Source organism: Cucurbita maxima, unplaced genomic scaffold (assembly GCF_002738345.1).
Source record: "Cucurbita maxima cultivar Rimu unplaced genomic scaffold, Cmax_1.0 Cma_Scf00020, whole genome shotgun sequence".
Lineage (NCBI taxonomy): Eukaryota > Viridiplantae > Streptophyta > Magnoliopsida > Cucurbitales > Cucurbitaceae > Cucurbita > Cucurbita maxima.
The window spans coordinates 3,990,066-4,003,707 of record NW_019272036.1 but is presented as its reverse complement, the minus strand read 5'-3'; the positions used below and the strand labels follow the sequence as shown (position 1 = coordinate 4,003,707).

Sequence of the window (13,642 nt, the reverse complement as noted above, 5' to 3'; positions counted from 1 at the left end):
TAATTTAATGCCGAGTCCAATGAGAGGTAAAGCTTATTCGCGTATCGATGTCCCATTGCTCCGCTCAAGAACCTGAACCTGCTGATTGAACTGTGAAAGTGGCTGAGCTCCAGAACCTATTTATGAATGAACTGTAAACGAGATAAACTCATAAACCTAATTGAACTCTTGAACTACTCCCCTGCCTGTAAGACTCATTCGACAGAACAGGAAGAAGAAGACAAGATGAATCAGATATTCTATTACAGTCGAGTAAATAAATGAATGAAATCCTGAACCTGCACGCACCTTCTCTCACTCCTAAACCTTATGAATCAAGGAAAGACGAAAGGAAAGATGCATTCTCCTTCACTCTTGCTAGAACCTCTTTCTTCTTTCTCCTTCCCCTTCACCTCGTAAACTCGGTTTCACAATTCCATTGCCTGCCCCTCGTAAACTCGGTTTCATGCCTTCGCCCCTGAACCGGAAGTCAAGCCTCAAGCAAGACAAGAGTTATTCAATCCTGAACTTGAGAGTAAATTCATGAATCAGAGAATGAATTGATTGAAAGAGAAGCTACTGAATTACCGTAGAGTCAATGAGATTAGCTTCTGAACCGGAACGAACCGGAGCCTCTATTCCCCTTTGTTATTACCTGATTGAACTGTAAACAAGGTGTGTCTCGAATCTGTTCTTTCTTTCTCCTATTTAACTGAACTGTAAACAAGGAAATAAATCATTATGAAATCCTGAACCTCTCCAACTCGGTAAAGTGGTTGAGAATTAGCTGCTTGACCTATTTACCTCTGACCTTCTTTATTAAGATTAACCTCTGTTTTGCCCCTTTCCGTCCGATTCTTTCTCCTGTCCCTTCTTGAATTGAAAAAGAAAGATTAATTCCCCTTCACCCATTTATTCACTATAAACTAAGAATAAGAAAGATTTGCTCAACCTTAAACCTTTTCCGATATTACCTTCTCATAACCCATTTATTCTTCTTCTTTCTTCTGCTTGAAAGACTCAACAAATGTAAAAAGCGACTCTGAACCCCTGAACTCCGAAACCTATGGATTATTTCTTCTGAACCTATCAGCTCTTGTCTTAGGACGACTTGAACAAGGGTGGTTTCACAAAGACTGTAAACTCTTTTTCTTCCGTTCTTTAAGTTTAAGTGTAAGGAAGGAAAGCTTTTTGATGGGAATATATCTGTAACAGTGTGCAGTTATTGTTCCTTATTCGAAGTTCTTGTTCACCTATATTCCCTGAGCTACTAAATGAAACCCTTCCCCTGAACCTATCCTTTATGGTCTCTTCTCTGTTATTTCCATTCACCTGTCGGTTGGTTGAACAATTCCATTCCCTTCTTTCACTCAGTCTTTCACCTTTACAGCCGGGAAAAGAAAAGAGATTAAGCGAAGCGACTTCCTTCACCTGACCCGGAACAAAGAAGGGAGGAAGTGTTGAAAGCCGAAACTAGAAGGGAGAGGAGAGTCAAATGAGATTATTAAGCGAAGCGACTGACTGAACCTGCCCCGATAGATATGCCCTGAGCTACTTCCTGAAAGACTCCTTATACTCTATTCCCATATGTTATTGAAGGAAGGAGGTAAACAGGAGGATCTGAAGGTCAAGCTATTCCATTGCCTGAACTGTAAACACTCTCGATGAATCAGGGTGAACTACTGAACTCGGGAAAGACTATTCTTGATCTGATCCTTTCTTTCCCGAACTGTAAACAAGGGAAATAGGCTGGATTGGATGAGAAGCTCCTGAACCTTGTAAACTCGGTCTCTTCTCTTTCTCCTTATTTTGTTCCTATTCAACAATCCTGAACCTCTACAACTTGGTAAAGCTATTCCATTGCCTTCGCGTGTCCTTTACTTAACTACTTCTTCTCCTCAACTCTCGATGAATGAGAGACTGAAGCAAGACAAGATGAATTAGACTGATCCTACTGATTGAACTAGGTAAAGCATATTCTGTTTCAGTAGCTCTTTTTTTTCACAAGGGCAATAGGTTAAAGTCAAGCTTATGAATGAGAATTGACTCCGAAACAGGAACAAAGAAAGAAGGGACAGTTCTCGAAAGTCTTTCATTGAAAGACTCAACAAGATGCATTCTTGTCCCTATTTATTCATTCACAGTAAACAAGGGGGGAAAGCCAAGCCGCTCCTTCTTCCCTCTCCTCTTCGAGTCAGTAAAGCAGCTGTATGAGAATCAAGGAAAGCTATTCCATTGCCTGAACTCCGGAACAGTAAGAAAAGAGATTAATGATCCTCTGAACTCCGTAACCTATCCTATCAGTCTCATGGCTTCGCTCAATCACCTTTACAGTTACAGTCGGTAAAAGAAGCAAGATTAATGATCCTGAACCTCGGCTTCTTTCGGCTCCCTTCTTTCACTGTAAAGTGGCTTCGCTCCTTCAACAGATTGAACAAGGTCAAAGAAAAAGAGAAGAAAAACTCCTTATTCGTTATCCTTCACCTTCAAACACAGTAAACAAGGTCGCTTCGTTCCTCTTTATTCAAAGACTCGGTAAATAGGTTCAGTAGCTCCTCGGGAAAGCCGAAACTCAAGATTCATTCTACTTCTTTCACTCGGTAAAGCATATGAAATTCATTCTCTTTGTCTTTTACCTTCTTACACTTTGTAAAGCATATTCTGTTCATTAGCTCTTTTCTTTCTAGGATTTGTAGTGAATCCACCAGTTAAGTAGTCATGCATTACGATAGGAACTCCCAATTCTCGAGCAAAGCCCCTTTTCATCATTTCTTCGCATCCGCAGTAGCATTGTAGACATTCATAAACTGCTCTTACCATAATTCATTCTTAGCAGATAATCCCAATTTAGGTTTATTTAATAGTACATTCCAATAGAGGGCGACCATACTTCTTCAATTTCTCTCTTTCAACCTGGATACCATGAGGCGGGCCTTGGAAAGTGTTTGAATATAAGCAGTAGGGATTCGCAAATACTCCAGATGTAGAGAGAGCACGTAGAGCCTTGAATCCAATTAACCACAATGGAAGCCAGTTAGTAACAGAACCTTCTTCAAAAGGGTCTAGGGGATAAGCAGCTAGATAAGCAATATATTGATTTTCTTCTCCAGCGGGAACATCCATAGCATCGTCCTTTGTAACGTAACGATCAAGACTGGTAAGCTCATCGGTCCACACAGTTGTCCATGTACCAGTAGAAGATTCAGCAGCAGCTACAGCGGCCCCTGCTTCCTCGGGTGGAACTCCTGGTTGAGGAGTTACTTGTAATGCTGCCAAGATATCAGTATCTTTGGTTTCATATGAAGGAGTATAATAAGTCAATTTAGAATCTTTAACACCAGCTTTGAATCCAACACTTGCTTTAGTCTCCGTTTGTCATGAATTAAGAATTCTCGCAACAACAAGGGATAGTAAAGAAAAGAAGAAGAAAATGAAAGAAGAATGAGACTGAAGACGAAACGAAAGATTCTCTCCTCTCTCCTTTACAGTGGTTGAATAAATTCAGGGACAGGAAAGAGACTGAACTCCGGAAGGAAAGACATGAAAGAACAGGAAGGAAAAATGAATTAGAGTTTACTTCGGAACCTCTCCAACAAATGAAAGGATGTTCGCTGCGCTACTGAACCGGAAGGGAGGGAAGTCAAGCCGAAAGCAAGACAAGAACAAGATGAATGAGAGGGATGGGGGGTTGATAAGCCGTAAACAAGCATTATATGAATGAATCCAGGGTGTCAGTCAAAATCTCAGTCTTTTCCAAGCCATCAGGTGAGGTCAATCTGATTATCTAGTCTTTTAATTAAGTGTTCTCTACTCGCAGCCTGACTCCGCTGCTCGGCCTAAGGAGAAGTTAGACTTGTCATCAACATTGGTAGCAGGGTTCTCTTTAGGTAAGTACCGAAAAATGGAAAGGGAGTACGAACTGTTTATGTAGGAGTAGTTAAGAAAAAAGCTGTGATTCGTGATGGTCAAGATCATACCGATAGGATAAGTTTCTTCTCTTATTCACAATTTCTAATTAGAAAAAGTTCCAGCGTAAAAAGACTATACTAGCAGGGCTTATTCCAAGATGAATATTGCTGCGCTTACTGATTCAATCACAGCAGATACGCATTCAATTGCAAACAGAACAATGGTTAATTAAACTGTTAGCAAATCTGTACCCCTAGCGGCCTATTCTGACGTAGCTGATTCTTGACCAGCCGATAAAATTGTAGCTACTTCGAAAAGCCTATGTTAGGCTATGTAAAGGGACCGACTTCCCAGAAAGGTTAATGCCCTAGGATTGGAATCATCCCCAGTTTCCACAGATGGAGGGGCGAACTCCTCAACAAAAGAGGTGGCATCTCCTTCTACTTACTTTGGATACTCACTCAGGCCTTTAAAGGGCAAATACTGAAACGAGTTTGAGCGGATCATCCAGGTCTTCCTTCTTGGCCTTGGAAGTTCCAGGGTCTATCTTTCTAGTAAGGCTGGACGTAATATCTACTTCCCCTTGTTTGTGGAGTGAAGTGGAATGTGAAAGGTACAAAGAAAAGTGAACCATAGGATCTCGTCTGACTTACTACACACCTAACGTCCGTCAAAGCTCAAAAATCCTCCTGCCCTGGCTACTAGACCAGCTCCGTCTCCATAAGTTCTAGTTTCAGTGCCAGCAACCATCTCATTAAAAAATACAGCTACGTTTAAGTCACCATCTACATCAGTGCCAGAGAGAGCTTCGGCTTCTTACAAAGTGATACCGCACAAGGAATTCCGTCACATCCGCTGGGTTTAGCAATCTCTCTTATTGGACAAAAATATGGCTATGTCCCTTCCTCTGGATATGAAAACTAGTAGTCTTGCTGTGTAGATCGGTTCCACTTACGGCTGGGGAGAGTGAAGAGCCTTCTGCCGTCTTCCTTCTAGTAGTACTCCTTTAAGCCTTATCCATACCAGGAGATGCAGATGATGGAAATGGAGCTATAGAAGATATAGAAGAGCGCAAATAGCTTTCTATGGGGAAGGTGATGTCTTATAAGGACTAGCCCTCTAGCCTTCTTTCCTTATAGGAGATGATAAAGCAGTCTTAGTCCCATCATCACCCAACGTTCTACTTTCTGCTCTGTCAGCAGCATCAGATACAACAACTGGAAGCGAACCTCTCAATAAGCCTTGAAGAGCAAATTGTCTTAGGACGACTTGCTTCCTTCTTGTGCTTCTTCCTTCTAGTAAGATTCTATCTTTCCTTCTTTCTTTAGGGACCTCAAGTGCTACCTATTTCTTGGTTATCTTTTGATTGATTCATTCCTTCCGCCTGGTTTTGAAGAAAGAGAATAAGGGAATAAAACTGTGACTTAGCGTCAAGGCCAATAGCCGTACCAGAAAGCTGTCCTCGGAACAACCAGACCCACCACCATTCACTACATTGGTCCCAAACTTCTTTTTTGATTGAGGGAGCATTTCCTGGTCCACACCTTGGAATATGTGACTAGATATATTAGTAAATTGAAGAAGTGCTGGGCTCAGACTTAGCTGTGATCAATCTTCAAGTTCGATTCATTTTCACGGGAAGAGTTCAACCTCAATACCGAAAGTAATGGTCGTATAGGAAGAATCAAAGGATGAGAATGAGGAAGTAGAGAGCAACCAATCTTCTTGTTGTAGTGGAGTTGAGACCTTTATATCTTTCTTCTCGATTTTTCTTTCAGCGGTCTGAGAATTGGAGAAGAAGGAGGTGCCTTCCTGTCAAAGCATAGCTCTTATCCTTCTGATAGCCAATCAGAATGAACCCAGAGCTATCAGTGACATCAGCCTTGATGGATAAATGAGCCTTGCTTTACTGACCTCGCACCGAGTAAGTTTGGCCTTTGTCGACATCATCCTGGTCCACCCCAAAAAGAAAGGTCAATCGAACAAAAGATAAGAACTCTCTCTTCCTTGATAGAGTCGATTCTACTACCTCTTACCGGTTTACTGATCACATGCTGCTTATCAGAGTAGAACCTGTATCACTAATAGCAGATGTTTGAACATCTTTAGGAGTTGAGTAAGAGCCCATCATCTCCTTCTTCAATGAGAGAGGACTCCACCCTACACGATATGGTTTGTTACGGCACGGCTCGGAATAGCAAGGTATCAAGTAGTTGATGTGATATCAAAAGAAAAGTGAGAGATTGGTAAAGTCAAGTGTTATAAGTATGGGTATGGAGGAAGTTCTTCTAGAATGTGCTTTTAGAGAGGCGTTGATCTTGCTCTTAGCCGCTATTCGGCTTAAGTTAGGGAAGGTTGAATTAGAGTCAGTCCATTCCAGTCCGTCCTTCCAAGCAAAGAAGCCAAGGAATAGCACGTTTGTGATCTAGTTCCTACCTTAACGCATTCCAAGTGTAGTTGCCAGTGTTGCAGTAGTTCCTTTCTTTTCAAGCCTTGCTAGCTGCTACTTTTCTTTCTAAGTCAGAACGTCCTTTATAGGATCGAGCGTAATAAGTGTAACGTGTTTACCAGCAGGACTCACTATTCTTTCAAGTCAAGGTTGTCTACCAGTTAGTTGTATTCATTCTGTCCTAATCAAAAGGATCCACTTCTCTAGGGTGTGAGAACTCCTTCTCATGAATAAACTATCTGCTTTAAAACAAACAGTCGATCGTGATAGGCTTGCAAAGCATATAGGCTACACAGCCTTGTTCACCGAAAAAGCATAAGATCCTTGATTTCAAGGGAGTTTTCTTTACCAGATAGCTTATTGTTCCGGGAAAGCGAGAGATCTCATTGTCCGAGAAATGCTCTTTACTCTAGCGGGATCAGACTTTGAACAAGATAGCATCCCGTACTAAGAGAAGGTGACTTAGTCTACCCGAAGGAAAGTCAAGAGAGAAAGTGGGTACCGACATGGTTAGAGGATTCGAACTGGCAGGATTGGTTTAGTGTTAGCAATTAGCATAAAGCGGTTATGCGACAGCTTGAAGAAAACTTCGATTCGTCATCACCGTTGCATCCAACCTCGGTCTTTTTTGCACAACACAAGGGAGTTAGTTGAACCGATTTCAAAGGCTTGATAAAGCTTTGGCATGACGTACGCGTGGGAAGGTTAGCAAGGGAAGGAGAAGACGACGACGGATGTTTAGTGCTATGGTCTGATGGAGAACTCGGATGAGAACGTTGGAGGAACAGAACTCATTGTCTCGTTACGCTTCGATGACGCTACAGATCTTGAGTCAGAAAGATGAGGGGAAAATGGCCGGCGAGGTCACTTTCTTAACTGAAAAGGAATGCCATTAGTTACACTATCAACTTTCTTCTCCTAATGCCAACACCAAGAAGAAGGTCTTTTACGCACTTAACTTGCATTGGCAACGTCGGCCTATCTATACCCAACGTGAGAGACCAATTGCCTTAGTTAGAAGAGAAGGAAGGCGTTCTCGAGACATAGCTTTCTAAGTAGAATCCGAAATCCCAACGATTACCAGGTGACCCATTAACTAATCTTTCTGACAACTGCTAAGCTTCCTAGGTGCCGTGTGAAGCTGCTACCCGGAAAGACCAATCAATGGTTTACTCTGAAATGACACGTTGAAAGTCTTGTAAAGGAAGAAAAAGCGCTGCTATTCTCTAAAAAGAACCTTCCTTCTATACGAAGAGACTCTTCCTAGTTCGTGCTACTTTAGAATACATCTACACCGAAGGAAATATTGAATTTCATTGTCCTTCCAGGCCATGAAAGAATACCCAAATATGCCTGAAAGATCAGAAGTCAAACAATCAAGGTAGGGATTGTTGGCTTGGAACTCGAGCAGTCTCCCCTCATACACCGGGAAGGCTTCTAGCTTCTCTACCTGAAGGAGCTTTTGGCAGTGAGTCGAAAGTCTAAGTGAGAAGCCCTCTCCTATCTAGGACTATTTCCACTCTTCTCTGAGTGCTAAAAAAATTGTGCTAAGGTAGCGCTCACAGCGAGAGCTCAACTTACTATTATTCCTACCCTAATGTGTCAAGAAGAGAATAGGAAGTACAGGTCAGCTCTGATAAGCTACCTTAATTCAGAATTAAGAAACTGTCTTTCAGTGACTATGGGAAGGAGAAGCATTCATAAGGAGAAACTGTCTTCTTCTTCAGCTCTCCAACTATCAGTTTGCTTCGCTCCTTCTTGATTTTATTGTATTGGTCGAGTTGCTCCGCTCCTTTTCCTTCTTTCACTCTTTTACTCGGGAAAGCTATTTGAATGAAGAACCTGAACCGTAACCTGATTTCACTCCTTTTCCTATGCCTGAACTGTCAAAGAGAAAGAACTACTCTACTCAGAGGCATTCTCCTTTTCTTTCTTTCTGGCTGGGGACTGGACTAGCTTCTCTTCTCAAGTGGGTTCATTAGCTAATTAATGGACTCCCTCTCCCCCTATTGGTTATCCGTCTTGTTGCTTCCTTCGCTCCTCTTCTTTTCATTTCTTTATTCTTTTCCTCGGTAACCTCCTGAACTCAATCACCTGGGCTCGGCTCGGCTCCTTCCTTGGGCTCTAAACAGCTTGGTTGTTTGGTTCTTTCCTCTTCCTTCTTAACTTGCTCTGGCCGTACGTAACCTCTTCTTGTCTTGACTTTATTCCCTTGCTTTCTTTCTTGAACTGGGTAAACGCATTAACCTGTCTGGTCTGTTGGTTTGTTTCCCAATTCTATTGCCTGAGCTACTGTCCCTGATTGAACTGGGTAAAGTAGTTGGCTGAGAAGAAGGGAGTAAGTAGGTTGAGTAAGCAAAAGGAGACTCAGAAAGAATGATCCTTCTCTCCTGCCCCTTGGCTTCGTCCCTTTCCTATTAATGTCATTATCCTGAACCGTAACCTGACAAAAAGAGAGAGCTGCATTATTCTTTCTTTACAATTCTAGAATAAGAGTGTCGGAACCTCACTCCTCTCGGTTTCACAGCTTCGTTCGCTCCTTCAGCTTTTCCTGTATTCATTCCCTGAACTACTTCCCCGTAACCTAGTTATTCTGATTCTTCTCTTGCTGCTTGCTTATTCATCAAGTGTTTCAAGTCAATACTCCTTCCTTATTCATGAGACGGAACTACTTTACTACTTTACGGAACCTATTTCTTCTTTCTCCTTGCCTGATTTCCGAAGGTAAACTGTCGGATGATTCTGGAACTCCTTTACTCTCTCTCCTGTAAGAAAGATTAATGAGACTGAGTTTACTTGATGATTATTTGGAATATACTTCCCTCCCATAGATCTCTTGGGAAATTGATGTCGCCATAGATCTTTGAACCGTTTCTGGGCACTGCACTTGAACCACTAATGCACGAACTGGTATTGTTGTTAGTCACACAGTTACAGTTCCTGTGAGAGTAGCGTGGTAGGGAGCACAATTGACAAGAGATAGACACAGGCGGTAGAGAAAGAAAGAAAGAAAGAGGCAAGCCCCTAATTCTAAATAGAGTAGAGTGTGAGGGAGACCTTCCATTTCCAAGTACAATCCTCCGCCTGTTTTTCCAGGAATCCTCGGAGCGCTACTTTCAATCAACCTCAAAGCCCTACAAGGGATGTGAAGCCCTTCTCAATGTCTTCCACTCACCCAGCCAGGAGGGGGAATCCGTTGATTTCATCCATTCCTGATGATGTGCCGCTGGCCTACCTATTCTCCTAATGCAACCCGGCGGGGCATTCCAATCCTATCTCAATATATGCTCCTCCAAGGCCTAAGGGTGGATTGAATCCAATCCCATCCAGCGCGGGTAGAGTTCACTCATCCGGTAGCGAGAGGAAGATGAAGAATGAAGCTATAGCCGCTCGCCTTTCCGCTATCTGCCTTTAAATGATAGGGAGGCTTAAACATAAACAAAGAGCCCACCAACCCTTCTTTCGAGATCGAATTCTTTCTCTTTACGCAAAGGTTTCTTTTATCGGCCGATTCCACGTAGGGCTCTCTTGGAATTGGAAAGTCATCTGATCCCTTAGGAATTCACTTTCTACAGAACCTAAAAGGTGCCCCAAAATATAGAGCCAAAAGTAGGAGTCTTATATCAGTTTAGTACTCTCCTCGCTTTCTTCAACAGTAAGAGAAGGACGACTTACACCCTTCAGGGACAGGAAGCCTTTGAACCTTTATAACAGTAGATTCCATAGCAGCGGATTCCTTTTTTTCCTATTCTTACCTTCTTTGTGATTGCGCTTGAACTAATAGAAAAAGAAGCAGGGGCCTATCGCTTTCTTTTCTCTTTCTCTTCCTGTAGTGGATGCTAGGCGCTCTCAAGAGCTCTTATAGAGTCATATGAATGTGCAGCTCCTGAAGAAAGAATAGGAAAGACTTGGTATAGAATCTGTGCCTTCGTTCCAGAGTTCAATAGGAAGCGAGTAGGGGAACCGTTCCTTCCGTTTAGTAAGGGAATACTACCAGCATTACGGGTATTCTAGTTCTGTCGTTAAACTCTTTTTCAAAACCGTTTTGTTCAAGGGCCATGATTTCCATTTAAGTAATACTTCTCAATCAGTTGAGTCTGCTAACTCGTTGAGAGAAAGAGAATGAAAGCTTCTCAAATCCTCCGGTCCAAGGGTCAAATTGGATTATGGGTTCGGTCTATAGGGATCCTCCGCCTCAACCGAGACATCCACCAACTATGATAAGGAAATGCCATTGGTTAACTAGGTTCCCCTAACTTTCCCGCACCTGAAAGCAACTCTGCCAACCTGCCGAAGGGTTACTACAAGTGGTGTGATGAGATCTGTATTTCAACTTGGTTGATCATCGAGAAAGATATCCAAAAGGCTAAAGGAAGAACCAGTCACTTTATGTATGGAGAACTAGGATAGGAAGATCTCGACGTAAAGCTGGCACAACTCAGTGAAACTCGGGTCAGATAGATTCACTCTCACCACCTGTCGGTACTGGCTTAAGGGTTTTTCTCAAAAATCAGTAATTAGATTCTTCAGTTCGTCTAGTGTGCGCTCGAGTGGCAGTAAAAGAGAGGCGTGATAAGTGGAATTGTCGTAGCCCTTCCTTACAAAGAAGACCGACCGATCGATCTAGCCATGCGTTCCTAATACGAATTCGTGCCTGCAGCCTTGCTAATCGACAGTTAGAATCATATCCTTCGAGGGCACCTAGTTCAAAGAGGGTTCCCCCTTACATCAACTCGTAGTGGTCAAAATAGAAAAAAGGATGCGAGGTAGCTTGCTTCTCTTTCCCTCCCCAATAAGTTAATCCCATCCACATAAATACATGGATTTTGCAGTTCTAACAAAGGGCTTCAATCCTGCTATCCCGATTAGAAAGAAAAATAGACCCTTTTAGAGCAGACTCCACATCAACCGCAGCAACTTCAAAGAGCCTCAGGCTAAACAGCAGGTTCAACCAGTGCCGTTACAATATTCTCTCTCAGGTAAGACCTGAACAATATTTGTTGCAGCTAGGTCAGTCTCCATGCTCTTTTCGAAAATTGACTCCTACCTAATCTTAGAGCAGTGTATATACCTTGAGTAGGCACTATGCTTTGACAAACCTTGGTACATGTATGTGGGCTTTTTGCTTCGGTTCTGTCAATCGTCTGTCTCCAATGCATTGTCTTTTCATTCCGGATATATATATAAAATCGAGGCATTTGACTCTTCCATTAGTGCCCCTTTCCCTTGATGAGTTGGCTTACACTATTTTCTTCAATCAGAATTAGCTTCTTTGACCTTGGCCGGTAGAATGCTTCTCAGGCCTCTTTCTCTTTAATATTAGATGTCTTCCTTGGACTGAAAGAGTAGGAGGAGAAGATCCCCAAATAGGTGAGGTTTGGATTGCAGCTAGCTAGGGATTGGGGTAGGGGAGAAAGACATAAAATGAAATTAATAAGACAATGGGACTTCGATTCTTTCTTGTCTATAGGATTCTGTTGAGAATCAGGGACAACCATCCGACCTTGCCTTGGTTTCTGCATCTGATCGATCGAATTTACCTGAAGACAGTGAGCTAGGGATAGGATTAATCCCGTAGCGTAACGGCTAACTACCTCTAGCCAACCCTCTTGCAAAAGATCTTTGATTAATTAACATCAAGTGTTGAGAACAAAGAAATTGTTGGAGTTGACTTTTCAAGCCAAGCCACTTGCCCGACCGATCGGGAATAGAGTCAAGGACTTGCCCTTTCGACCATAGACGGGAAGGGAGCATGACAACACATCAAAAAAGAAAGAGACTCCCACAAGCAAGCACACATAGCGACAATAAATAACAGGAACAACGGCGAATTAGAGAAAAACAAAAGGCGAGGTTTTGAAAGAAAAAGGTATACCACCGCGGCATACTTCTTCCACCAGTACTAGTTCATGCTCTGGTAATATAGATTTGACAGCCTCTTCTTGTCTGTCATCAGACATTTCTTCGTCTCCACCGGCAGTTGTGGTAGATGGCAAGACAGAGGCAGAGGTGCTGTGAGCAAGTTGGCAGCGAGTGCAAGAAGCTGGACCAGACGAAGGGACAGAAAGTGTGGCTGGTACAGAAGAAGGGGGAACCATGATTCTCTGACGTTTACAACCTTGGCTGAATAGAGGAACTTTCAACCTCGACGAAGTCTCCTCCTTCTTCTGCATCTTACGTTTCTTCGGAATCATCTTCCAATCGAAGTTGCCGATGAGTGCCTGAGGAAAGAGAGATTGCAGTCAATATTTTAGAGAAAAGGATGAGGGGTAGGTCAAGAAGGTAGAGTGGGTTACCTGAATATGGCTCTCGGGAAAGGGCAGAACGGGTTCGAGGAAGCGGCAGCTCGAGAAGAACTGCTTGAAGACGGGCGGGTGAAGAGGAGCAATTTCGCTCAGATAGTCATCCATGGATCAAACTTTCCCAAACATCCACCAAGACCTAAAGGCGGGAGTAGAAGAAGGAAGGGGCGGTATGAAGGAGCTCTGATGTTGGTCCGTAAGAAGACCAATGCTAGACAAAACTGAAAAAGAAGTATGGCAGAGGGAATTGCTCTCTAACTGAATAGGGGTCTTTGTTACGGCTGAATAGGGGAGGACTAGGAAGACCTTGCCTAAACCCGAATTGGCGGGCAAAGAAGTTAGGGTGTCATGGGAATAGACAGAAGTCAAGTACCACATTCGTCTATGGTTGAACAAACTCGACCTTAGCAAATTGATGTGATGGTCAGTAGTGTAAGTTGAGGAAGAGCTATCTAGCATTGAGCTAGGCTAAATTTGAGGAGACAGAGACCTAAAGAAAGTAAGATGTACAGGGGCGTGCCCCAAACGTGACCGAGTGGTGGCGCTGCTAACAAATTGCTAGTCTTTTTCGAGAATAAGGTGGAGCTAAAGGTAGCTTGTCTCCCCCAGGGGGTTAGAACTGTTGAGAACAAAGTGGAAATGGTCTTAGCAAGGGTTCGGTTGTTCGCCATTCCCTTTTGGCAGCGTAGAGCATTGATTGGCCCATTGAAGTGAGGGCTAGGCGAGGGCATGGTTGACTTTTTTTTAGCGCTTGCTTACTTCTGAAAGTCAGGATTTACAATTTACACAACGTGACGACTGATAGCATGAATGATTCAGAGAGGGTTGAGTGCTCAGTTGCAGTGTCTTTGCAAAGTGAGCGGCAGGAAAGTCATCTTTATGGCATGGTTTATAACGACCCATAGGCTGAGAGCATGAGGGCTTGAGGGATACGCGGATTGGGGAGTTGACTGTGATCCAACCATTGGACAGCTGACTGATGGCTTATCTTGCCAAGAGGGCA

General features: G+C 43.0%; 1 pseudogene; it reads right to left on the bottom strand.

Annotated features, from left to right (window-relative positions):
- Nucleotides 1–2,619: 2,619 nt before the first annotated feature.
- On the bottom strand, nt 2,620–12,747 carry LOC111494892 (annotated as a pseudogene).
- Between the last annotated feature and the right edge of the window lie 895 nt (nt 12,748–13,642).